Here is a 25,327-nt window from a genome sequence, read left to right as displayed (position 1 = left end):
CAATCATAAGTGACAGAGTTAATTTCGGGTAAAATCAATGAAAATGGGGTATGCCGATAGCATAAAATGAGATGTGATAGAGCAAATCTGAGATCAGATTTGGAATCAGCACCCTGAAATTAGTCTAGAACAGCTGCAAAAGTCCAGGCCAGAAAAACATGTTTTTTTTTGTTGACCAGTGGCAAAATATAGTGGTAGGTTTTTACCCTTTAAACTGGTACAAAACTGACACCTTTATACAAGGCATCATGTTTGCAATAACCAAACAAAAATAAACAACTCTAATGATGATAATGCTATGCACTGTCCTTGAAGTTGATTGGTCCACACCCGAGACAGCTTTTAGAGCCTCGTCTTCCTCTCTTCCCCTACCCAAGATGGTGGCTTCAGCGTCTCTCTCCCCTACTCACAATAGCGACGTCTTCGCCCCCCTACCCAAGATGGCGACGTCTTCCTTTTTCTCCCCTACCCAATATGGCGACATCTTCCTTTCTCTCCCCCTACCCAATATGGCGAGGTCTTCCTTTCTCTCCCATACCCAATATGGCGACGTCTTCCTTTCTCTCCCCCTTCCCAAGATGGCGACGTCTTCCTTTTTCTCCCCCTACCCAAGATGGCGACGTCTTCCTTTCTCTCCCCTACCCAAGATGGCGACGTCTTCCTTTCTCTCCCCATACCCAAGATGGCGACGTCTTCCTTTCTCTCCCCTACCCAATATGGCGACGTCTTCCTTTCTCTCCCCTACCCAATATGGCGACGTCTTCCTTTCTCTCCCCTACCCAATATGGCGACGTCTTCCTTTCTCTCCCCTACCCAATATGGCGACGTCTTTCTTTCTCTCCCCTACCCAATATGGTGACGTCTTCCTTTCTCCCCCCCTACCCAAGATGGCGGCGTCTTCCTTTCTCTCCCCTATCCAAGATGGCGACGTCTTCCAACCCCCTTACCTAATGTTGCGACGTCGTCCCTTCTCCCCTCCCTACTCAAGATGGCGACGTTTTCCTCTATCCCCCTACCCAAGATGGCGACGTCTTCCTTTCTCTCCCTACCCAAGATGGCGACGTGTTCCTCTCTCTCCCCCGACCCAAGATTGTGGGAGCTGGGCAACGTCACGTGACTGGCAGTGACGTCACCAAACGGATTAACCCCCTCCCTCCAACGCACTCGATTGGTGACGTGTACCGGAAGTTTACGTCATACCTCAACCCTCTGCCATCTTGGTGAGGGGTATTCCCCACTCGCGCTCATAGCAATACGTGGGTCGCCATCTTACGTAAGGAGATGGGACAACGCCACGTGACCGGTAGCGACGTCACGAGCCGGCTAAACCCCCCCCACCTCAATTGTTAACATGGACCGGAAGTAGCGTCATATTCCCACCATCTTGGTCAGGGAAGCTCCCCCCCCCCCCCATCATTACAATACGGGCGGGGTCGTCATCTTATGTAGGGCGGGTGGCGGTCGGCAACCACCACGTGACCGGCAGTGACGTCACATCCTCCCCCCTCCCCCCCACCTCACGGCGGCCATTGTTGTTTGCTTCGTGGCTTCCCAGAGCGGAGTGGAAAAGTGGGGGAGGGAACGACAGAGAAGGAGAGGAAGGAGAGGAAGGAACGAACGACAACGGCAGCGGCGGTGGAAGGAAGGAGGGGAAGGGAAGGAGAGTCGGGGGAGCGATAGAGACGAAGGAATTGAGAGGTGAGACGCGTTTTGCGAACGGCGTTTTTTTTTCTCGTACGCGGGGGCTAGTAGCGATGGCGGTGGTGTTTCAGATAATTTAGGATGACCGCGTTAAAGCGCTCAAAGCCGACGTTACGAACGTCCCACGGACGTACGGAGCGGCTCATCTTCTTCCTCGCCTTGTGTCCGATCTAACCGTGCGTCGGATCTTGCGATCCGATGCCGGCAAGAGGCTTCGATTCGCCTTTCTAGACGAGCGCGCTGCGCAAGATTTAGATCCCCACCGGTGAGGTTCTATTGATCTTATTGAAGTCCAACGTTTCGGACTCTCGCCTAGACTGCTGTGGAGGTCTTCCCGTCTTGTGCCCGAGCTAACGAGGTGCTAGATGGCTACGGTCTGACGCTTTGAAGGCGGCGTTTTGATGGTTTCGGCCGGGGATGGGAAATCCTTCGTGTTGCCGGTTTTTGTTGTTGCCAAAATGTGTGTCTCTGTGTGCGTCTCTGTGTGTGTGTGTCTGTGTGTATCTCTCTGTGTGTCTCTGTGCGTGTGTCTCTGTGCGTGTGTCTGTCCCTCTGCGTGTCTGTGTTGTGTGTGTCTCTGTGTGTGTCTGTGTCTCTGTGTGTGTGTCTGTGGTGTGTGTGTCTGTGTGTGTCTGTGGTGTGTGTGTCTGTGTGTGTCTCTGTGTCTATGTTGTGTCTCTGTTGTGTGTGTCTCTCTGTGTCTGTCTCTGTGTGTCTTATGTTTTGTCTATGTTGTGTGTCTCTGTGTGTGTCTCTGTGTGTGTCTCTATCTGTGTGTGTCTATGTTGTGTGTCTCTCTGTGTGTCTTGTCTCTGTGTGTCTATGGTGTGTGTCTATGTATCTATGTGTGTATCTCTCTCTGTGTCTCTGTCTATGTTGTGTGTGTCTCTGTGTGTGTGTCTCTCTGTGTGTCTTGTCTCTGTGTGTCTCTGTGTGTCTATGTATCTATGTGTGTATCTCTCGCTGTGTCTATGTTGTGTGTATCTCTGTGTCTCTGTGTGTGTGTCTTTCTGTGTGCGTCTCTCTGTGTGTGTCTTGTCTCTGTGTGTCTATGTTGTGTGTATCTCTGTGTGTGTCTCTCTGTGTGTGTCTCTCTCTGTGTGTGTCTCTCTCTGTGTGTCTGTCTCGGTGTGTCTGTCTCGGTGTGTCTCTCTGTGTGTGTCTCTGTGTCTATGTTGTGTGTCTGTGTGTGTGTCTTCCTCTGTGTGTGTCTCTGTCTCTGTGTGTCTCTGTGTGTGTCTATGTTGTGTGTCTCTGTGCGTGTCTATGTTGTGTGTCTCTGTGTGTGTGTCTCTCTGTCTCTGTGTGTCTGTCTCTGTGTGTCTATGGTGTGTGTCTCTGTATGTCTCTCTCTGTGTCTGTCTCTGTGTGTCTATGGTGTGTGTCTATGGTGTGTGTCTCTGTGTGTGTCTCTCTGTGTGCGTGTCTCTCTGTCTCCGTGTATGTCTATGTTGTGTGTCTCTCTGTGTCTCTCTCTGTCTCGGTGTGTCTCTCTCTGTGTCTGTCTCTGTGTGTCTATGGTGTGTGTCTATGTGTGTCTCTCTGTGTGTCTCTCTATGTGTGTGTGTCTCTCTGTGTGTCTGTGGTGTGTGTCTCTCTCTGTGTGTCTCTCTGTGTGCCTCTCTGTCTCTGTGTCTGTTGTGTGTGTCTCTGTCTCTCTGTGTATCTCTGTCTCTGTGTGTCTCTCTCTATGTGTGTCTATGTTGTGTGTCTCTCTGTGTCTATGTGTGTGTCTCTCTCTCTGTGTCTCTGCGTGTCTATCTGTGTGTGTCTCTGCGTGTCTCTCTCTGTCTCTGTGTGTGTTTCTCTCTGTGTGTCTCTCTCTCTGCGTGTCTCTCTCTGTCTCTGTGTGTGTTTCTCTCTGTGTGTCTCTCTCTGCGTGTCTCTCTCTCTGTCTCTGTGTGTGTTTCTCTCTGTGTGTCTCTCTCTGCGTGTCTCTCTGTCTATATGTGTGTGTCTCTGTGTGTGTTTCTGTTGTGTGTATCTCTCTGTCTCTGTGTGTGTCTCTCTGTGTGAGTCTCTCTGTGTGTGTCTGTCTCTGTGTGTGTCTCTCTCTCTCTCTGTGTCTCTGCGTGTCTATCTGTGTGTGTCTCTGCGTGTCTCTCTCTGTCTCTGTGTGTGTGTCTCTCTGTGTGAGTCTCTCTCTCTGTGTGTCTCTCTCTGTGTGTCTGTCTATGTTGTGTGGGTCTCTGTGTCTATGTGTGTCTCTCTCTGTCTCTGTGTGTGTCTATGTTGTGTGTCTCTCTCTCTCTCTCTCTGTGTCTCTCTCTCTGTGTCTCTCTCTGTGTGTCTCTTTCTGTCCCTGTGTGTCTCTGTGTGTCTCTCTCTGTCTCTGTGTGTCTCTCTCTGTCTCTGTGTCTATGTTGTGTGTGTCTCTCTGTCTCTCTCCCTGTGTGTCTCTCTCTGTCTCTGTGTGTCTCTGTGTGTGTCTCTCTGTCTCTGTGTGTCTCTGTCTCTGTGTTTCTCTCTATGTGTGTCTATGTTGTGTGTCTCTCTCTGTGTCTAAGTTGTGTGTCTCTGTCTCTGTGTGTCTATTTTGTGTGTCTCTGTGTGTCTATTTTGTGTGTTTTTCTGTGTCTATGTTGTGTGTGTGTCTCTCTCTCTCTGTGTCTCTGTCTCTCTCTGTGTGTCTCTCTGTGTGTCTCTGTCTCTCTGTCTCTCTCTGTGTGTCTCTGTTGTGTGTGTGTCTCTCTCTCTGTTGTCTCTCTCTCTCTGTTGTCTCTCTCTCTCTGTGTGTCTCTGTGTTGTCTCTGTCTGTGTGTGTGTCTGTGTGTATGTGTCTGTCTGTGTGTGGGGAGTGGTAGTGTAGCGGTTAGCGCTACGCTGCGCTACGAACCCGGCGACCCGAGTTCGATTCCCGCTCACGGCCAACACCAGTGACGATTATCTGAACCAGTCCCGGGCCTCCCCTAGGTCGACTCAGCCTGAAATGAGTACCTGGTGCGGTGTGTAAACATCGCCACTGGGGAGACAAAGGCGGTCGGGCGTGGTGCTGGCCACCCACCCCCTCGTGTGCCGTGCCGGCCTTCATAGGTGCTCGCTAACAGCACTTGCCCCTACAGCCTGTCAGAGGCTACACGGGGGACCTTTGCCTCTCTCTCGAATGCAATTTTATTGTGATAATTGTTTTTTTACCCTTATATCTGGCAACAAAAATGACATCTTTTTTACAAGGAGTCATGTTTGCATAGACCACAATACCTGCAGTCGTAATGCAAACAAAAAACACAACTCTGATAATGTGCACTGTCCTTGAAGTTGATTGGTCCACACCCGAGACAGCTTTCCTTAGAGCCTAGTCTCACATGGTGTTGGACCAGATGACGCCAAAAGGCGCACAACTCAAAGACAATGCACCATCAGAGTATTGAGAGCTCGGGGTAAAGCATTTACACAATTGGAACCTCATTTGCCAGTAAAAATATAATTGCTTTTTTACCCTTTTATCTGGCAACAAAACTGACATCTTTTTTACAAGGAGTCATGTTTGCATAGACCACAATACCTGCAGTCGTAATGCAAACAAAAAACACAACTCTGATAATAGTGTAGGGCTGTTACGGGAGGGCTGTAAGTGCATACGATCCAATGGGTAACAAACACAGTGGGCGGAGTTACGGGAGTACACGGGGGGGGTGCCCGCAGCGACGTCCGCATCAGGCAGCCTGGGGGGTTGTGATCCTGATGGGGGGTATAAAGGGGGAGGACAAAGAGAGCTCGGGGCTCAGTCTGGGAACGAAGGAGGAAGAGTGAAGATCCTCTAGCTAGAGCCCTGGACTCCCCTCGACGCCGCCCTTGTCAGGGCTGCAGAGGAGCGAGCCAGAGGCGTGGTTCCGTGAACCAGGGTTAGACCCTGGGACTCCGGAGACCGTAGCCCGACTCACCAGTGTCGGGCCAGTTAGCCTCCCCTAGCTCGTTAGAGGAGGACTTGGGGATAGGTGAGATTAGCTAGGGGGTATCCCCAGTTATCCGGGTGAGGGGGCCGCTACCCCCTCTAGTGTTGTCCTGTACCGATAAGCTGAAATAAATATACGTGTGCCTCAACCTGGGTGTCCAGCGTCTTCACCGGTACTTCATCTGGTGTCAGAAGTACTACGGACATGGAAACACGTCAGACAGCTCGAGCCAGAGTACCGGAGGAGGACACTGCTGAAGTCGTTGAGCCCGAGGCGGCTCACCAAGACATGGCGCAGCCGGGGGCCGACGCGTTCCTACCGGGGCATCGGCATGAAGAGGGGCCGCAGCCAGACGCGCTACGGCTGGCTCACGAGAGACTGGCGGAGCTACTGTACGCCGCTGCCGCCACGCTGGAAAACATCACGCGGCTGGGGGCTGGTGGTCCACCACGGGGCGAGGGGAGTCGTCAACCTGAGCGCCTTCCCGCCATTTCTGAAAACTCAAACTTTGAATTTCCCGCCATCGTCACGGCAGCTGCGGAGGGCGTGGCCGGGCTCAACCTTGGGTCCGACACCGCTCTCGCTGGGACAGCTGCGTCATCTCCAGCGGAGGGAGCGTCATCACATCCGCGACAGGCGATTCCATCTGCCATTCGCGCCGACGCACAGCCGAGTCCCGGGGATAGCAGCCTACAGACGTCCAAGGCGAACGCTGCGCTACAACAACGGCTGCCTCCGCTGAAAGAATTTGTTGGTGCAGAGGGCGACTGGGGCGGCTTCCAGCGACGCTTCATCGCCCACCAAGAAATGGCAAGGTGGTCCGACGATGAAGCCCTCTGCGCGCTGCCGGCGCTCCTCGACGCAGACGCGCTCGCCGCCCTCACATCGGCGCCGAAAGAGAAGCGGTCTACTCTGCCGAAGGCACTACAGCTGCTGGCCGGGGTCTATGGACCTTCAGCGGAATGCAGAGAGCGGTTCTACGAGCGCAAGCGGGGTGAGAAGGAGTCGCCCCTGGCATACAGGACGAGCCTCCTAGCGCTGGCTAAGACGGCTTTTCCCCGTATGGACGACGATGGCGTGGACGCGATGGTCACGGAGAAAATACTCCTCCTGGCAGACGACCTGGACATCGCTGTCGTCGCACAGGAGGACGCCGAGATGACCTCTCTTCAGGCGGCGCGCCTCCTTCACGCCAACCTTCTGTCCCTGCGGCGGAAAGCCAGCAGGGCATCGGCAGGGCGTGCGGTGGCTGCAGCCACCCTTCCGACGGAGGAGCTCTTCGCCGTCGACCATCGACGGCAACAGGCGCAAGAAGTACGGTCGGCCCGGGACGGGTCAAGCCGTTTCAACCGCCCGTCGTCTCCACCGGGGCTCCCGCGGTGTTTCAACTGCGGCGTCCGGGGCCACGTCGCCTCGGGGTGCCGCTCTCCTCGACAGCGCGGGACGACGGCTCGACGGGACGCCGGGCCTCCTCCTCCCAAGCTCCAGCAACATGACCCGGCGAGTCGCGGCACCACACATGTTTGGCCAAAGCACCTACCCGTTGCACGCTCTCGCACCACAACAAACGGGGGGCCGATGTCGCGTTGCGAGGGGCCAACGCGGATCACTGCGGGGACTCAAATCGAGCCCAAACAGTGGTCCGTGTTGGCCCATCGCGTGGTAGCCGCGTCGTCAGGGTCGTCGGCCGTAGTCGGACACATTGACGGGGTAGAAGTACGCATCTTGGTCGATACGGGGGCATCGGCGACAATCATTTCGGAATTAATTTACAATATTCTGCCCGTACAAAGCCGGCCTTTACTGCCGGTTAACGTCCCATTCTATGCCGCTAACGGGGGCTCTCTCGGCATCATGGGACAGATTCGAGCGCAAATTTCTATTGGGGACATCAAATTGTCGGGGCCGATTTTCGTTTCCTCCTCGCTGGCGGTTCCGTGCCTGCTGGGGACGGATTTCTTAGGTAAAATGCCCATTCGTATTTTGATCGACCAAGGATGCATTGAGCTTCCATCGGGGCGGCGCATGGCGTTCCTGCCATCCCCTGCGGCGGCTCGGTCGGCGTTCGCGACGGTACCGGCGTTCGTCGTTGAAACTGTTCGTGTGCCGCCGGGAGCTCAAATGCTAGTGCCTCTGAAACTTCGTAAGCCCTTCGCTAAGGGCATAGGGGATCAGGGTGTTTTGCTGGGACCGTCTAGGGCCGGGGTTAATGGGCCTCATTTGATTCCGGCCCAGACCGTCGTAAGAGGGGACGGGGACCCTTTCATCGCGGTCCTAAATGTGGGATCGCAGACGGTGGTGGTTCCTCAAGGGACGGTGCTCGCTCACGCGACGCCAATGCCCTGCGAGGAACCTGTCGCGAACCACGTTGGCACTGCTTCCCGGATGCTCCCACATTCGGACAGCGATGAAGGGTGGATCGACGCGCTTTGTGCGGGATCGACGGACCTGACAAATTCAGAGCGCCAACAGCTTAGAACGCTACTGAGGGAATTTTCCGACGTTTTCAGTCGTGATAAATATGATTTGGGTTGCACTCACCTGCTGCGTCACCATATTGACACGGGTGACAGCGCGCCAATTCGCCAAAATCCGTTTCGGTTAAGTCCCGCCGAAAAGGACCATGTCAAATCGGCTGTTGATGACATGTTAGCCGCCGACATCATTTCTCCCTCCACCAGCCCGTGGGGAGCGCCGATCGTCCTGGTTAAAAAGCAGGACGGCTCGTTGCGGTTTTGCGTGGATTTTCGGCGCCTTAATAAAATTTCGGTTGCCGACGCATACCCGCTCCCACGGATGGACGAATCGCTGGACGCTTTGGCGGGAGCGCGATTCTTCTCCACACTAGATTTACTTTCGGGATTCTGGCAGCTTCCTCTGGACGATGATTCTAAGCCTAAAACTGCTTTCCGTACACCGCACGGCCTGTTCCAATTCAACCGGTTGCCGATGGGCTTACACTCAGCGCCGGCAACTTTCCAGCGATTGATGGAATTGGTTTTGGCTGGATTGCAATGGGAATCGTGCCTGATTTATTTGGATGACGTTATTGTCTTTGGTAAAACTTTTGATGAACATCTCCAGAGGTTGCGGGCGGTTTTCCTAAAGATGCGGGCTGCTAATTTGAAATTTAAGCCCCAAAAATGCCATTTGTTACGCGAGTCGGTGCGTTATTTGGGGCACATCGTAGGGCGCTCGGGTATTGCTACCGATCCCGCCAAAACGCAGTGTGTCAGCTCCTGGCCGACTCCCACCTCGGTGGGAGAGGTCAGGAGTTTTATTGGCTTCGCATCATATTACCGACGCTTCGTCGCTAATTTTGCAACAATTGCCAAACCCCTACACGCGTTAACATCTAAAGGGGTTCGGTTCCACTGGGGTCAGGATGAGGAAGCTGCTTTCTGCTCCCTTCGGGACGCGCTGGTGAAGGCTCCTCCCTTGATTTACCCAGATTTTTCGAGGCCGTTTTTGCTCGACACCGACGCGAGCAACACGGGTATTGGAGGCGTGCTTTCCCAGGTGGTTGACGGCGTGGAACGGGTGGTCGCGTACGGCAGTCGGGTGTTGTCTCCAACGGAGCAAAGATATTGTGTCACCCGTAGGGAACTGTTGGCAATTGTCTATTTCATCCAACAGTATCGCCCATATCTGTACGGTCGGCATTTCACCGTCCGCACAGATCATGCGGCACTGCAGTACGCCCTGAAGGTTCAACAGCCATCGGGACAATTGTCCCGATGGCTGGAGGTCCTCCAGGATTTCAGTTTTGAAACCACTTATCGTAAGGGCGTTCGCCACACCAACGCTGACGCTCTGTCACGGATGCCAACCGCCTCCGAATGCGCATGTCTCCTGGGGTCGGGGCGTTGCAAGCCAGTGGGGGACGTGATGGTTCCGGTCCTGGCGGCGGCCGCCGACGATGAAACGGTAGTCCCCATTGATATCGCCGAACAGGGGAGAGATTCCCTGCTTGGATTGCCCGTTGATGAATGGGGGCGCCTCCAGTTGGAGGATGCCTCCCTCCTCGCGTTGCGTCGTCGCGCCGGGGAGAGGGGGCGTGTGACGGGTCATGCCGACGCATGGGAAACCCATGCGGGCTTGCTTATGCATTGGGACGGGAAATCCCAGCGTCACCGGCTGGTGGTCCCTTCTGGCCTACGAGGTAAGGTGGTGTGGGCTGCTCATGAGCGCCTCCTCCACCTAGGTACCCAGAAAACACTCGCCTTGCTTCAGCTGAATTTTTTTTGGCCGGGTATGACAAGGGATGTTGCTGATCTGTTGGCGGCATGCCCTCAGTGTGCGCAGCGCAAACCACCGGCACGGGAGTCGAACCCGCCCTTACAATCCATCCAGGTCTCCAGAATAAATGAACTGGTCGCACTGGATATTCTGGGGCCATTCCCCGCCACCTCCAGGGGAAATAAATATTTGCTTACTGGGGTCGAATATTTTACGCGCTGGCCTATGGCCTGGCCCCTGGCGAATCAGTCGGCAGCAGCCATCGTCGACGCCTTTGTCCAAGGTTATGTCATGGACAAAGGTGCCCCGGAGCGGTTGTTGACCGACCAGGGTAGAAATTTTTCGGGGAAACTCCTAAAACAAGTCTGTGATCTCCTGGGAACGAAAAAAATTCGAACCTCCCCCTATCACCCGCAAACGGACGGGATGGTCGAGCGTCTGCATCGCACCATCACGTCTATGTTGTCGCAGCAAGTTTCGGACTCACAGGCTGATTGGGACTTACAAATTCAAGGGGTTCTAGCGGCATACAGATTGGCTCCCCATGCTGCGACGGGGTTTTCACCTTTCTTTCTTATGTATGGCCGCGAACCCGACCCACCTGTTCGGGCACAGTTGCAGATCCACGTGCCGCTGGGCAAATCTAAATTGGACGATCACGTTAAATTTAACCTTGACAAACTGACTGAGGTGCGGGATGCGGCGAGGCTAAATTCTGACAGGCGTCAGAAGGCGAACGAGCGCCTCAGACTGGCTCGCGCGCACGTGCTGCAGTGGAAGCCGGGGGACAGGGCATGGCTGCACTGTCCCCAGGTACCACTCGCGACCTCCTCTAAACTCGTACGCCCGTGGCGGGGCCCCGTCGAGGTTATTGAGGTTTTGAGGCCTCAGTGCGTTCGAATCCAATGGGGGAGGCGCCGGTGGTTTGTACACCCCTCTAGGCTGAAGCCGTTTGTTGCGGTGCGGGGGCCCACGCCACGCACGCGAGGCCAAGCATGTGGGGGGTCGACCGACTCGGAGGGTCCGTCGCTGCTCTCGCCTGATGTGTTGCCGGCTGTCCCACCCACAGGTGTACCGGGAATGACGGGCTCACGCCCTGGAACCCCCACAGGTGATGCCGACAGTCGCGCGACTTCAATCGCGACCTCACCTCGAATGGGACAGCCGCCACCGGATGGTCCGCCGTCCGGGGTTGCCCCGTGTGACGGGCCTGCGGCAAGGACGCGCGCTAAAATGCGCAGACTCTTATAATATACAGCAGGAAGAAAAAGAAAAAAAAAAACTTTTCTTATTTATTTTCCTTCACGTGTCATGGTTACTGTATGCTGCGTCGGTGGTGTGCTCCTTGCACACTGAGTGTGTTGTGTTGTGTGGGCGCGGTGTGTGTGTTGTGGGTGCGTTGTGTGTCGTGGGTGTGCTGTGTGTGATGGGGGAGTTCCTGGCTAGTTGTACATACGTGCTTACGGATTTCGTATTTATGCGGGGGGGGGGGGTGCGTCGGACATTCCCTTCAGGGGTATGGTTGTTGTTCTTGTTGTTGTTCTGCTATTTGCATTTTGTTGAAAAAATGAGGCACACACGGGGTCGAGGGGTAATTGTTCCTTTATTTGGAATTGTTGCAGCCGGGACGGCTGCGAGCTGTAATGGGGGGGGTGATGTAGGGCTGTTACGGGAGGGCTGTAAGTGCATACGATCCAATGGGTAACAAACACAGTGGGCGGAGTTACGGGAGTACACGGGGGGGGTGCCCGCAGCGACGTCCGCATCAGGCAGCCTGGGGGGTTGTGATCCTGATGGGGGGTATAAAGGGGGAGGACAAAGAGAGCTCGGGGCTCAGTCTGGGAACGAAGGAGGAAGAGTGAAGATCCTCTAGCTAGAGCCCTGGACTCCCCTCGACGCCGCCCTTGTCAGGGCTGCAGAGGAGCGAGCCAGAGGCGTGGTTCCGTGAACCAGGGTTAGACCCTGGGACTCCGGAGACCGTAGCCCGACTCACCAGTGTCGGGCCAGTTAGCCTCCCCTAGCTCGTTAGAGGAGGACTTGGGGATAGGTGAGATTAGCTAGGGGGTATCCCCAGTTATCCGGGTGAGGGGGCCGCTACCCCCTCTAGTGTTGTCCTGTACCGATAAGCTGAAATAAATATACGTGTGCCTCAACCTGGGTGTCCAGCGTCTTCACCGGTACTTCAATAGTAATAGGTGTTTACCCTTTCAACTGGTACAAAAACTGACACCTTTATACAAGGCATCATGTTTGCAATAACCACAACACAAGCAGTCAGAATGCAAACAAAAAGAAACAACTCTGATAATGATAATTGTCACAGACTCACCACTCACATATTTTTTACTGGCAAATGAGGTACCAATGGTGTAAACTCTGATAATGATAATCACTGTCCCTGAAGTTGATTGGTCCACACCCGAGACAGCTTTCCTTAGAGCCTAGTCTCACATGGTGTTGGACCAGATGACGCCAAAAGGCGCACAACTCAAAGACAATGCACCATCAGAGTATTGAGAGCTCGGGGTAAACATTTACACTATGAGACATCTCCTTTACCAGTGGCAAAATATAGTGGTAGGTTTTTACCCTTTCAACTGGTACAAAAACTGACACCTTTATACAAGGCATCATGTTTGCAATAACCACAATACAAGCAGTCAAAATGCAAACAAAAAGAAACAACTCTGATGATGATAATGATATGCACTGTCCTTGAAGTTGATTGGTCCACACCCGAGACAGCTTTCCTTAGAGCCTAGTCTCACATGGTCCTTGAAGTTGATTGGTCCACACCCGAGACAGCTTTCCTTAGAGCCTAGTCTCACATGGTCCTTGAAGTGCATTGGTCCACACCCGAGACAGCTTTTCTTAGAGCCTAGTCTCACATGGTCCTTGAAGTTCATTGGTCCACACCCGAGACAGCTTTCCTTAGAGCCTAGTCTCACATGGTCCTTGAAGTTCATTGGTCCACACCCGAGACAGCTTTCCTTAGAGCCTAGTCTCACATGGTGTTGGACCAGATGACGCCAACAGGCGCACAACTCAAAGACAATGCACCATCAGAGTATGAGAGCTCGGGGTAAGCATTTGCACTATGAGACATCTCCTTTACCAGTGGCAAAATATAGTGGTAGGTTTTTACCCTTTCAACTGGTACAAAAACTGACACCTTTATACAAGGCATCATGTTTGCAATAACCACAACACAAGCAGTCAAAATGCAAACAAAAAGAAACAACTCTGATGATGATAATGATATGCACTGTCCTTGAAGTTGATTGGTCCACACCCGAGACAGCTTTCCTTAGAGCCTAGTCTCACATGGTCCTTGAAGTTGATTGGTCCACACCCGAGACAGCTTTCCTTGAGTTGTGTGAGCCTAGTCTCACACAACTCAAAGACAATGCACCATCAGAGTATGAGAGCTCGGGGTAAGCATTTGCACTATGAGACATCTCCTTTACCAGTGGCAAAATATAGTGGTAGGTTTTTACCCTTTCAACTGGTACAAAAACTGACACCTTTATACAAGGCATCATGTTTGCAATAACCACAACACAAGCAGTCAAAATGCAAACAAAAAGAAACAACTCTGATGATGATAATGATATGCACTGTCCTTGAAGTTGATTGGTCCACACCCGAGACAGCTTTCCTTAGAGCCTAGTCTCACATGGTCCTTGAAGTTCATTGGTCCACACCCAATACAGCTTTCCTTAGAGCCTAGTCTCACATGGTCCTTGAAGTTCATTGGTCCACACCCGAGACAGCTTTCCTTATAGCCTAGTCTCACATGGTCCTTGAAGTTCATTGGTCCACACCCGAGACAGCTTTCCTTAGAGCCTAGTCTCACATGGTGTTGGACCAGATGACGCCAAAAGGCGCACAACTCAAAGACAATGCACCATCAGAGTATGAGAGCTCGGGGTAAGCATTTGCACTATGAGACATCTCCTTTACCAGTGGCAAAATATAGTGGTAGGTTTTTACCCTTTCAACTGGTACAAAAACTGACACCTTTATACAAGGCATCATGTTTGCAATAACCACAACACAAGCAGTCAAAATGCAAACAAAAAGAAACAACTCTGATGATGATAATGATATGCACTGTCCTTGAAGTTGATTGGTCCACACCCGAGACAGCTTTCCTTAGAGCCTAGTCTCTCATGGTGTTGCACCAGATGACGCCAAAAGGCGCACAACTCAAAGACAATGCACTATCAGAGTATGAGAGCTCAGGGTTAAGCATTTACACCATTGGAACCTCATTTGCCAGTAGAAAATATGATAACTGGTTTTTACCCTTCTATCTGTAGTGGTGATACGCGCTGGGGTAAGGATCGTGTGCCAGCGCGTGGTGATTGGCTGTGTGTGTTGGTGACGCGCGCTGACGGTGAAGGATCATGGGTCAGCGCGGGGTCATGGGTTATGAGGTAGTGATTGGCTGGGTATCGGTGACGCGCGCTGACAGCGGGGGGATCGTGTGGCAGCGCGTGGGGATTGGTCAACTAAGGGGGTGCTCACGTCGCGGTCCGCATACGCTCCGTCTCCCGGGAGCGGAGGCTATATAAGGCGGTGCGCACAGGCGCACGAGGAGTTGGTGACCAGTGAAGACAGAAGACGGAGGAGGAAGAGATAGGGCCCTGAGGCACCTAGTCCCGCTGTCCTTGTGGGGACCGGGGCCCTGTGTGGCTCAGAGGCGGGACCTTGGGACCCGGGGCCGAACGTCTGTGTGAGGGCCGGCCCGCGGGACCCAGAGGTCGTGACCCACGCCCAAGCTGGGGTGGGTCTGTAGGCTCCACGGACGCTACGGGGCTGGAGTGCCCGTGAGCGTGCACCGTGAGCGTGTAGCGTGAGCGTGCACCGTGAGCGAGTAGCGTGAGCGTGCACCGTGAGCGAGTAGCGTGAGCGTGCACCGTGAGCGAGTAGCGTGAGCGTGCACCGTGAGCGAGTAGCGTGAGCGTGCACCGTGAGCCGTAGTAACCACACGTGTCAAGTGGAATGTGCAGCGTGAGTTGTAGTGACCACACGTGTCAAGTGGAGTGTGTAGTGTGAGAAATAGTGACCACACGTGTTATTGTGGAAAGACAAGATTTTATAAAGTGTGCTACCCGTCAAGTGGTTTTCCGCCGTCATTCCGAATACTTCATATCTGGCAACAAAACTGACACCTTTTTTACGAGGAGTCATGTTTGCATAGACCACAATACCTGCAGTCATAATGAAAAAAACATAACTCTGATAATGATATGCACTGTCCTTGAAGTTGATTGGTCCACACCCGAGACAGCTTTCCTTAGAGCCTAGTCTCACATGGTGTTGGACCAGATGACGCCAAAAGGCGCACAACTCAAAGACAATGCACCATCAGAGTATGAGAGCTCGGGGTAAAGCATTTACACTATGAGACATCTCCTTTACCAGTATCAAAATATAGTGATAGGTTTTTACTCTTTCAACTGGTACAAAAACTGACACCTTTATACAAGGGATCATGTTTGCAATAAGCACAATACCTGCAGCCATAATGCAAACAAAACACACAACTCTGATAATGATATGCACTGTCCTTCAAGTTGATTGGTCCACACCCGAGACAGCTTTTCTTAGAGCCTAGTCTCACATGGTGTTGGACCAGATGACGCCAAAAGGCGTACAACTCAAAGACAATGCACCATCAGAGTATTGAGAGCTCGGGGTAAAGCATTTACACCATTGGAACCTCATTTGCCAGTCGAAAAATATGATAATTGTTTTTTTACCCTTCTATCTGGCAACAAAACTGACACCTTTTTTACGAGGAGTCATGTTTGCATTGACCGCAATACCTGCAGTCGTAATGCAAACAAAAAACATAACTCTGATAATGTATGCACTGTCCTTGAAGTTGATTGGTCCACACCCGAGACAGCTTTTCTTAGAGCCTAGTCTCATTTGGTGTTGGACCAGTTGTTGACAAAACCGTTGTATTTTTAAATCCTTTATATTAAGTTCGCTTGCTTGCTTGCTTAGGACCGTGCAAATCTTTCGGTCGTTTTTTAACCCACTTCCCGTGATCCAATCGAGCTGACATTTTGCACACAGACTCGTTGTGCGTGACAATTGATTTTCGTGAAAAATTTTTCCACTTTTTAGGAAAAAAATAAATGTCATATTTAATTTAAAATACCAATGTGATCAAAATGAAACTCTTATTCAAGAAAAACAGAAATGAACAATAAAATAAAACCGATGCCACGCATATAAAGGATTTAGAGTGAAAAACTTTGTTTTTACGGGTTAATTTTTTGAATCCTTTATATTAAGTTTGCTTGCTTGCTTGCTTAGGACCGTGCAAATCTTGCGGTCGTTTTTTAACCCACTTCCCGTGATCCAATCGAGCTGACATTTTGCACACTGACTCGTTGTGCGTGACAATTAATTTTCGTGAAAAAAAAAAACTTCCAAAATTTTCCACTTTTTAGAAGAAAAAAAATGTCATATTTAATTTAAAATACCAATGTGATCAAAATGAAACTCTTACTCAAGAAAAACAGAAATGAATAATAAAATAAAACCGATGCCACGCATATAAAGGATTTAGAGTGAAAAACTTTGTTTTTACGGGTTAATTTTTTAAATCCTTTATATTAAGTTCGCTTGCTTGCTTGCGCGCTTATGACCGTGCAAATCTTTTGGTCGTTTTTTAACCCACTTCCCGTGATCCAATCGAGCTGACATTTTGCACACAGACTCGTTGTGCGTGGCAATTGATGTTCGTGAAAAAAACAATTAAAAATTTTTACACTTTCTAGGACAAAATTTTTATATTTAATTACCAATTGCTTAATGGTGGCAGGCAATCATCTGACCCATAGGTGGCAGCCATCTCAAGCCAGAGGACGAGAGGACTCTAGCCGCCACGCATATAAAGAATTTATAGTGAAACACTTTGTTTTTATGGGTTAATTTTTTTGAAGTCTCGTGGTTTGTTGTTGTTTGTTTGTTTGTGTCAGAATTAAAGGGGCTTTAAGTCGACCCCTCCCTCCCTCGGAAACGTTGAGGGGACGTTGGGTGGATGTTGGGTGGACGTTGGAGCCGGTTGGTTTACACCCCCTTGCTCTGCCTTGGTTAGTGTTGGAGCCACGGCGGAGAGAAACACAGACTCACTCACAGACTCACTCACTCAGAGACTCACCCAGAGACTCACCCCGAGACTCACTCAGAGACTCAGAGACTCACTCAGAGACTCACTTACAGACTCACTCACTCAGATACTCACTCAGAGACTCACTCACAAACTCACTCACCACTCACTCACCACTCACTCAGAGACTCACTCAGAGACTCACTCACAGACTCACTCAGAGACTCACAGACTCACACAGAGACTCACTCAGAGACTCACTCACTCACTCAGAGACTCACTCAGAGACTCACTCACTCACTCAGAGACTCACTCACAGACTCACTCACCCAGAGACTCACTCAGAGACTCACTCAGAGACTCACTCACTCACCCAGAGACTCACTCAGAGACTCACTCAGAGACTCACAGACTCACTCAGAGACTCACTCAGAGACTCACTCACTCACTCAGAGACTCACTCAGAGACTCACTCACTCACTCAGAGACTCACTCACAGACTCACTCACCCAGAGACTCACTCAGAGACTCACTCAGAGACTCACTCACTCACCCAGAGACTCACTCAGAGACTCACTCAGAGACTCAGAGACTCACTCAGAGACTCACTCAGAGACTCACTCAGAGACTCACTCAGAGACTCACTCACTCACAGACTCACAGACTCACTCAGAGACTCACTCGCAGACTCGCTCACTCACCCAGAGACTCACTCACAGACTCACCCACTCACTCACACTCAGTCAGAGACACAGTCTGAGACTCACTCAGAGACTCACTCACAGACTCACCCACTCACTCACAGACTCACCCAGAGACTCAGTCAGAGACTCACTCACAGACTCACTCACAGACTCACTCACAGACTCACTTACAGACTCACTCAGAGACTCACTCACTCAGAGACTCACCCAGAGACTCACTCACCACTCACTACTCACCCACCCACCCACTCACTCACCCACCCACCCACTCACTCACTCACCCAGAGACTCACTCAGAGACTCACTCAGAGACTCACTCAGAGACTCACTCAGAGACTCACTCAGAGACTCACTCAGAGACTCACTCAGAGACTCACCCACAGACTCACCCACAGACTCACTCACAGACTCACCCACAGACTCACCCACAGACTCACCCAGAGACTCACAGACTCACCACTCACTCACAGATTCACCCACTCACTCACAGACTCACCCAGAGACTCACTCACAGACTCACCCAGAGACTCACCCAGAGACTCACCCAGAGACTCACCCAGAGACTCACCCAGAGACTCACTCACAGACTCACCCAGAGACTCACTCACAGACTCACTCACAGACTCACCCAGAGACTCACCCAGAGACTCACTCACCCACTCACTCACTCACAGACTTACCCAGAGACTCACAGACTCACTCACAGACTCACTCACAGACTCACTCACAGACTCACTCAGAGACTCACTCAGAGACTCACTCAGAGACTCACTCACTCACCCAGAGACTCACTCAGAGACTCACTCAGAGACTCACTCAGAGACTCGCTCAGAGACTCACTCAGAGACTCACTCAGAGACTCACTCAGAGACTCACTCAGAGACTCACTCACAGACTCACTCAGAGACTCACTCAGAGACTCACTCAGAGACTCACTCAGAGACTCACTCAGAGACTCACTCACTCACCCAGAGACTCACTCAGAGACTCACTCAGAGACTCACTCAGAGACTCGCTCAGAGACTCACTCAGAGACTCACTCAGAGACTCACTCAGAGACTCACTCAGAGACTCACTCACAGACTCACTCAGAGACTCACTCAGAGACTCACTCAGAGACTCACTCAGAGACTCACTCAGAGACTCACTCACAGACTCACCCAGAGACTCACTCACTCACCCAGAGACTCACTCAGAGACTCACTCACAGACTCACTCACTCACCCAGAGACTCACTCAGAGACTCACTCAGACTCACTCAGAGACTCACTCAGAGACTCACTCAGAGACTCACTCAAAGACTCACTCAAAGACTCACTCACTCAGAGACTCACCCAGAGACTCACTCACAGACTCACCCAGAGACTCACTCAGAGACTCGCCCAGAGACTCACTCAGAGACTCACTCAGAGACTCACTCAGAGACTCACTCACAGACTCACTCACTCACAGACTCACTCACAGACTCACTCACAGACTCACTCACAGACTCACAGACTCACTCACAGACTCACAGACTCACTCACAGACTCACAGACTCACTCACTCACCCAGAGACTCACCCAGAGACTCACTCAGAGACTCACTCAGAGACTCACTCAGAGACTCACTCAGAGACTCACTCAGAGACTCACTCACAGACTCACTCACAGACTCACTCAGAGACTCACTCAGAGACTCACTCACCACTCACTCACCACTCACTCACCACTCACTCACCACTCACTCACTCACCCAGAGACTCACTCAGAGACTCACTCACAGACTCACAGACTCACCACTCACTCACCACTCACTCACCCAGAGACTCACTCACCACTCACTCACTCAGAGACTCACATACTCACCACTCACTCACCCAGAGACTCACTCACCACTCACTCACTCACAGACTCACAGACTCACTCACTCACTCACCCAGAGACTCACTCAGAGACTCACTCACAGACTCACTCACAGACTCACTCACAGACTCACCCAGAGACTCACTCACAGACTCACTCACAGACTCACTCACAGACTCACTCACAGACTCACCCAGTGACTCACTCAGACACTCACCCACAGACTCACTCACAGACTCACCAAGCGACTCACTCACCACTCACTCAGAGACTCACTCACAGACTCACTCACTCACCCAGAGACTCACTCAGAGACTCACTCAGAGACTCACTCACAGACTCACTCACTCACCCAGAGACTCACTCAGAGACTCACTCACAGACTCACTCACAGACTCACTCAGAGACTCGCCTAGAAACTCACTCAGAGACTCACTCACCACTCACTCAGAGACTCACTCACAGACTCGCCTAGAAAATCACTCGGAGACTCACAGACTCACCACTCACTCATCCAGAGACTCACTCACAGACTCACTCACCCAGAGACTCACTCAGAGACTCACTCAGAGACTCACTTACAGACTCACCCAGAGACTCAATCAGAGACTCACTCAGAGATTCAGAGACTCACTCAGAGACTCACTCAGAGACTCACTCACAGACTCACTCAGAGACTCACTCACCCAGAGACTCACTCAGAGACTCACTCAGAGACTCACTCAGAGACTCACTCAGAGACTCACTCAGAGACTCACTCAGAGACTCACTCGCAGACTCACTCACAGACTCACTCACAGACTCACTCACAGACTCACTCACAGACTCTCTCACAGACTCACCCAGAGACTCACTCGCAGACTCACTCAGAGACTCACTCACAGACTCACTCACAGACTAACTCACAGACTCTCTCACAGACTCACTCACAGACTCACTCACCACTCACTCACCACTCACTCACTGACTCACTCAGAGACTCACTCACAGACTCACTCAGAGACTCACTCGCAGACTCACTCACTCACCTAGAGACTCACTCAGAGACTCACTCACAGACTCACCCAGAGACTCACTCACAGACTCACTCACAGACTCACTCACAGACTCACTCACAGACTCACCCAGAGACTCACTCACTTACAGACTCACTTACAGACTCACTCACAGAATCACTCACAGACTCACTCAGAGACTCACTCAGAGACTCACTCACAGACTCACCCAGAGACTCACCCAGAGACTCACCCAGAGACTCACTCGGAGACCCACTCACAGACTCACTCAGAGACTCACTCACAGACTCACTCAGAGACTCACTCACAGACTCACTCAGAGACTCACTCACAGACTCACTCAGAGACTCACTCAGAGACTCACCCAGAGACTCACCCAGAGACTCACCCAGAGACTCACTCGGAGACCCACTCGGAGACTCACTCACAGACTCACTCAGAGACTCACTCAGAGACTCACTCAGAGACTCTCAGACTCACTCACCCACCCACAGACTCACTCACCACTTACCCAGAGACTCACTCACTCACCCAGAGACTCACTCACTCACAGACTCACTCACAGACTCACCCAGAGACTCACAGACTCACCACTCACTCACAGATTCACCCACTCACTCACAGACTCACCCAGAGACCCACAGACTCACCACTCACTCACAGATTCACCCACTCACTCACAGACTCACCCAGAGACTCACTCACAGACTCACCCAGAGACTCATTCAGAGACTCACAGACTCACCACTCACTCACCCAGAGACTCACTCAGAGATTAACTCACCACTCACTCACAGACTCACTCAGAGACTCACTCGCGGACTCACTCACTCACCCAGAGACTCACTCACCACTCACTACCCACCCACTCACCCACCCACTCACCCACTCACTCACTCACCCACCCACCCACTCACCCACTCACTCACTCACTCACCCACGCACTCACTCACTCACTCACCCACCCACCCACTCACCCACCCACCCACTCACCCACTCACCCACTTACTCACTCACCCACCCACTCACCCACTCACTCACCCACCCACCCACTCACTCACTCACTCACCCAACCACTCACTCACTCACCCACCCACTCACCCACTTACTCACTCACCCACCCACTCAACCACTCAGTCACTCACCCACCCACCCACTCACTCACCCACTCACCCACTCACTCACCCACCCACCCACCCACTCACTCACCCACCCACTCACCCACTCACCCACTTACTCTCTCACCCACCCACTCACCCACTCACTCACCCACCCACTCACTCACCCACCCACTCACCCACTCACCCACTCACTCACTCACCCACCCACCCACCCACTCACTCACTCACCCACTCAACCACCCACCCACTCACCCACCCACTCACTCACCAACTCACTCACATCTCCCTCTCATCTCCCACAGCTTGTCAAGGTCTCTCTGCCTCCCACACGGACCTCAATCTGCTGCTGCTGCGTCCAGCCACGTCATGTCCTTCATATTTGACCTGATCTCCTCGGGGTTCAGCAGCGTCCTCCAGTTTCTTGGTGAGTGAGTGAGTGAGTGGTTGGGTGGGTGAGTGGGTGAGTGAGTGAGTGGGTGGGTGGGTGGGTGGGTGAGTGGGTGAGTGGGTGGGTGGGTGGGTGAGTGGGTGGGTGGGTGGGTGAGTGGGTAGGTGGGTGAGTGGGTGGGTGGGTGAGTGGGTGGGTGGGTGAGTGGGTGGGTGGGTGAGTGGGTGGGTGGGTGAGTGGGTGGGTGGGTGGGTGAGTGGGTGGGTGGGTGGGTGGGTGAGTGGGTGGGTGGGTGAGTGGGTGGGTGAGTGGGTGAGTGGGTGGGTGAGTGGGTGGGTGAGTGGGTGGGGGGGTGAGTGGATGGGTGGGTGAGTGGGTGGGTGAGTGAGTAGGTGGGGGGGTGGGTAGGTGGGTGGGTGGGTGAGTGGGTAGGTGGGTGAGTGGGTGGGTGGGTGAGGGGGTGGGTGAGTGGGTGGGTGAGTGGGTGAGTGGGTGGGTGAGTGGGTGAGTGGGTGGGTGAGTGGGTGGGTGAGTGGGTGAGTGAGTGGGTGAGTGGGTAAGTGAGTGGGTGGGTGGGTGAGTGGGGGGTGAGTGGGTGGGTGAGTGGGTGGGTGAGTGGGTGGGGGGGTGAGTGGGTGGGGGGGTGAGTGGATGGGTGAGTGGGTGGGTGGGTGAGTGGGTGGGTGGGTGGGTGAGTGAGTAGGTGGGGGGGTGGGTAGGTGGGTGGGTGGGTGAGTGGATGGGTGAGTGGGTGAGTGGGTGGGTGGGTGGGTGAGTGAGTGGGTGAGTGGGTGGGTGAGTGAGTGAGTGAGTGGGTGAGTGAGTGGGTGGGTGAGTGAGTGGGTAGGTGGGTGAGTGAGTGAGTGAGTGGGTGAGTGGGTGGGTGGGTGGGTGAGTGGGTGGGTGGGTGGGTGGGTGGATGGGTGGGTGGGTGGATGGGTGGGTGGGTGGATGGGTGGGTGGGTGGATGGGTGGGTGGGTGGATGGGTGGGTGGGTGGGTGGATGGGTGGGTGGATGGGTGGGTGGGTGGGTGGATGGGTGGGTGGGTGGGTGGATGGGTGGGTGGATGGGTGGGTGGGTGGGTGAGTGGGTGGGTGGGTGAGTGGGTCGGTGGGTGAGTGGGTCGGTGGGTGAGTGGGTCGGTGGGTGGATCGGGTAGGTGAGTGGGTGGGTGGGTGGGTGAGTGAGTGAGTGAGTGAGTGGGTGGGTGGGTGGGTGGGTGAGTGAGTGAATGAGTAGGTGGGGGGGTGGGTGGGTAGGTGGTTGGGTGGGTGAGTGGGTGGGTGAGTGGGTGGGTGGGTGGGGGAGTGGGTGGGTGAGTGGGTGGGTCAGTGGGTGGGTGGGTCAGTGGGTGGGTGGGTCAGTGGGTGGGTGAGTGAGTGGGTGGGTGGGTGGGTGAGTGAGGTGGGAGGGTGAGAGTGGGTGAGTGGGTGGGTGAGAGTGGGGGGATGAGTGGGTGGGTGAGTGGGTGAGTGGGTGGGGGGTGAGTGGGTGGGTGGGTGGGTGAATGAGTGAGTGGTGAGTGGGTGGGTGAGTGGGTGGGTGAGTGGGGGAGTGGGTGAGTGATTGGGTGGGTGGGTGGGTGAGTGGGTGGTGAGTGGGTGGGTGGGTGAGTGGGTGGTGAGTGGGTGGGTGGGTGAGTGGGTGGTGAGTGGGTGGGTGGGTGAGTGGGGCAGTGGGTGGGGGGTGAGTGTGTGGGTGGGTGGGTGAGTGAGTGGGTGGGTGGGTGAGTGAGTGGGTGGGTGGGTGGGGGGGTGGGGGGGTGAGTTAGTGAGTGGGTGGGTGAGTGGGTGGGTGGGTGAGTGGGTGAGTGAGCAAGTGGTTGGGTGGGCGGGTGTCTGTGTGTGTGTCTGTGTGTGTGTATTTGTGTGTGTCTGTGTTTGTGTGTGTGTGTGTGTCGCTGTCCGGCAAAACAACCTCCTACCTCCTCGCGGTGCCGGACGGGCAACACTGTCGTGGGCAGTGCTGTGGGGGGAGGGCCAATGCCCATTGGCCTCTCCCCTCATAGCGTCTGTGACCACCACAGTGGCTAAACGGGGGCTCTGGACGGGTGCGAGGGGCTGGTAACCCCTCCACCTTCAATTAACCACCACTAAACCACGAATTAAACATAAACCTGTAATTAATAAGCTTGTGCCGGAGGCCCCGGGGGGTCAGGCTTTTATGACGTCTCCTGGCCAAACCCCATTTGGCGGAGCCAGGAGATTGAATTTTCACCCTCGGGGCTCCTCCAGAAACAACGAAAAACCATTGCGGATGGCCACGTGGAATGTTCGAACGCTCACTGCGGAGGAGAGGCTGCCACTCCTCTGTCGGGAGCTGGACCGGTACCGCCTGGATCTCTGTGGCATTCAGGAGGTCCGGTGGACCGGTTCTGGCTCCTGCCACCATGAGGGGTGGACAGTCCTCTACTCGGGGCAGGAGACTGCCAAACAACAGGGTGTGGCTCTTCTTCTGAACAAAAGAATGAAGGGGGCGTGGGAGCGTGGCGGTGAGGTGTGGGAAGCTGTAAGCCCCAGGATACTTTGGGCTCGCCTTCCCATCAACCAGAGGCGAGGAGTGGTGGTCGTGGTTACTTATGCCCCCACCGAAGACGAACATCCGTGGAGGGATGCAGGCAAAGCCGATGAGTCAGACGCTTTCTATGACCTGTCACAGGTGCTGGCTAAAGTGGCCACTCGGGACAGAGTCATCTTGTTGGGTGACTTCAATGCCCGAGTTGGTCATGATGCTGGCACCTGGTCTGGAGTGATTGGAAGGCATGGGCCAGATCAGCTCAATAATAACGGTAGAAGGCTGCTAGATTTTTGTGCAGCCCATGGGCTTGTAATTACCAACACGCTCTTCCGGCATCGGCGCATCCACACAACATCATGGATACATGCCGGGTCCAAGCAAGAACATCTGCTGGACTACATAGTGACGGACCAGCGGATGCGAGCCCATGTCCTTGACACCAGGACCTACCGTGGAGCTGATCTGACCCCTGACCATCGACTAGTCATCTGTAAGATGCGCCTGCCATTCTTCCACTCCGGTGGTGGGTGTACACCCAGGACCCCATTCCAACCAAAAGTGGCCTGGTCTCAGCTAGCTGATGAAAGTTGCAAGCGAGAATTTCATCATTGCTTGCAGCTGGGGTTGGCATCGTCCCCCACTCCACCTGATGTCGAGGGTAAATGGGCGAGGTTTAAGACTGTGACTCATGCAGCTGCAATGGCTGCTTTGGGTACGCGGTCCAGACCTCCCCAGAAACCCTGGCTGACAGAGGAGGTGTTCAGGTTA

General features: G+C 53.3%; 1 protein-coding gene across 3 annotated transcripts in view; it reads left to right on the top strand.

Annotated features, from left to right (window-relative positions):
• Positions 1-1,492: 1,492 nt before the first annotated feature.
• LOC144738134 (uncharacterized) overlaps positions 1,493-25,327 on the top strand; it is a 66,161-nt gene continuing 42,326 nt past the window's right edge. For all 3 annotated transcript variants that reach the window (XR_013589146.1, XR_013589145.1, XR_013589147.1), the window contains exons 1-3: positions 1,493-1,698; positions 16,838-16,951; positions 21,956-22,077. The gene's annotated coding sequence lies outside the window, so the exon portion shown is untranslated. The remainder of the gene's footprint in view (positions 1,699-16,837; positions 16,952-21,955; positions 22,078-25,327) is intronic.

The sequence above is a fragment of the Lampetra planeri genome, chromosome 78 (assembly GCF_965212315.1).
Source record: "Lampetra planeri chromosome 78, kcLamPlan1.2.h2, whole genome shotgun sequence".
NCBI lineage: Eukaryota > Metazoa > Chordata > Hyperoartia > Petromyzontiformes > Petromyzontidae > Lampetra > Lampetra planeri.
Note: the sequence above shows the minus strand (reverse complement) of the source record. Positions and strands in the feature narration are given on the sequence as shown.